General features: G+C 53.8%; 1 protein-coding gene across 1 annotated transcript in view; it reads left to right on the forward strand.

The window, feature by feature from the left end:
* Positions 1 to 2,154, forward strand: part of LOC109315217 (melanin-concentrating hormone receptor 1-like) — a 32,209-nt gene that overhangs the window by 2,564 nt on the left and 27,491 nt on the right. The gene's annotated exons all lie outside the window — the stretch shown is intronic.

Raw genomic sequence — 2,154 nt, forward strand, 5'->3', positions numbered from 1 at the left:
GCGGGCCGGGCCCGCTCCTCTGCCCCGCCGCTCCCGCGCAGGGCCGCCGGCTCCAGCCTCCACCTGCCCGGTCTCGCCCCCGGGGCCCGGGCTCTCCCCCCAGGCGGGCCCCGCACGGCTCCTTGCCGCCCCGCTGCCTGCCCTCCCCTCTCCCGCAGCGGCCCGGCTCTCTGTAACCAGGCTGAACTTGGCTCCTTATCCAGGAATAAGGAACCGGGACCCAGGAAGACGGGACCAGCTTCAGCCTTGTCTCTCTGCCAGGTTGGAAACCCGGCTGGAAGCTCTGGGCTCCTGCTGCTGGCCCCGGGGACTTGCCCGCCCCCCCCCAGAGGGGTTGGCTGGAGCCAGCTCGGTTTTAGGTTGCCTTGGTTAAACACTGGCCACCTGCACTCCCGAGCCCGTGGCTCAGGGGAGCTGGGGGGGTTGAACTGCTGTCCTTGCCTCTGGAGTTGTCCTGCCCTGTACATGCAGTGCAGGGCATCGGCCTCCTTCCCCAGCAGCCTCCCAGCACTGTGTGCGTGCGTGTGAGGTTTGGGCCTTGATCCTGGAGCGGCTGTTGGGATAGGCAGAGCCCCTGGCACAGGGGTGGGCAATTATTTCGGGCGGAGGGCCGCTTACTGAGTTTTGGCAAGCCATCGAGGGTCGCATGACAGGCAGCAAGGGGCAGGTAAATATTAATTTCCTGCACTTTTTGGGTGCCCCGCGAGCTGGATAGAATGGCCTGGCGGGCCGCATCCAGCTCATGGGTCTCATTTTGCCCACCCCTGCCCTGGCAGGATGCAGAGTTCATAGTACCAGTCCCTTGCCATCACTCATGGCCCCGGACCCTGCGCTGTAGGGACTTCAAGGAAGTTTGTGGGACAGCCCTGACTCTCCATAGACAGAATCGTAGAAAATGAGAGCTGGGAGGAACCTTGGGAGGTCATCTAAAGCAGGACCATCCCCAACCATCCCATCCCAGCTACAGCTTTGTCTAGCCGGGGCTTGAAAACCTCCTAGGATGGAGAGTCCACAACTTCTCTGGGTAACCTGTTCCAGTGCTTTGGCACCCTCCGCATGAGAAAGTTCTTCCTAATATCTCACCTAAACTTCCCTTTGCTGCAAGCTGAGCCCGTTGCTCCTTGTTCTGTCACCTGTCACCACTGAGAGCAGCCCAGCTCCATCCTCTTTGGAGCCCCGCTGCAGGGAGTTAAAAGCTGCTATTCAATTAAACTGTTAATGCCCAATCACATTCAAAACATACACTGTTTCTAATGGCTCAACCCAGAGGCTTCTGGGGAAGTCGTGAGACCTCAGGATCAGGCCCTGTGAAATGACACCAATTATGGTGTATTCAGCATCTGAAATTGAGAGGAAAATGGCAGGGCTTGATGAGGAGGAGGATCAGGAGCTCTGGGATACACCCTGCCTCTTTCCTCTGAATAAGGAGATTATTATGCATGTTTGATGATAAATGCCATCACTTGATGGCTGCTATTCTGAAGCGTGACGCTATAAAGAATCTTGCTAGGGAGCAACATGAACTTAAAGGTTTCATTATTCCTTGCATGATTTTGCCAGAGCGTATAAAGCGCGTTGACATTTATAATAATCCCTTGAATTGACGTAGCACCTTTTGTCCTTTTCAGGATCTTAATTAAGCTTCACAACTTCCAGGGAAGCAGATAAACCAGCTTTGCAAATGGGGATGCTGAGTACTGATTTACTTGTGGGGTTTGTACCAGTGAGGAAAGTTTCTACCACTATAGTTAAACTGGAACAAGCCCTTCTGTAGATTCAGTCATATGGGGACACGGGAACCTTACGCTGTGACAGTGTATTTCCTTTCCTGTTAGGGACTAAGCTATGCTAGTATAATCCACCTTCAAACCGGTGTAACTGTGCCCCCATCTCCCACCAGAGGGATGCATCACTTTATACCACTGTGCTTAAAGCAATATAACTTTTGCATGGAGACAAATTCTAAAGCACACCAAATCGGGAGCTATATTTTTAAAGCAAGCTGTTGATTAAGTACCTGGCCTGATTTGCTGAACCTCAGCCATTCCCAGTGAAGTCTCTGAAGGAGGAATATACTTCCTCGTTAATTAGCAAGGGGGTAGAGGGGGGGCACTCTGAGGTGCTCTGGGTTAGAGTAAAAGGCAGTCCAGGGGA

Source organism: Crocodylus porosus, unplaced genomic scaffold (assembly GCF_001723895.1).
Source record: "Crocodylus porosus isolate Cpor-Errol unplaced genomic scaffold, CroPor_comp1, whole genome shotgun sequence".
In the NCBI taxonomy this organism is placed as follows: domain Eukaryota; kingdom Metazoa; phylum Chordata; order Crocodylia; family Crocodylidae; genus Crocodylus; species Crocodylus porosus.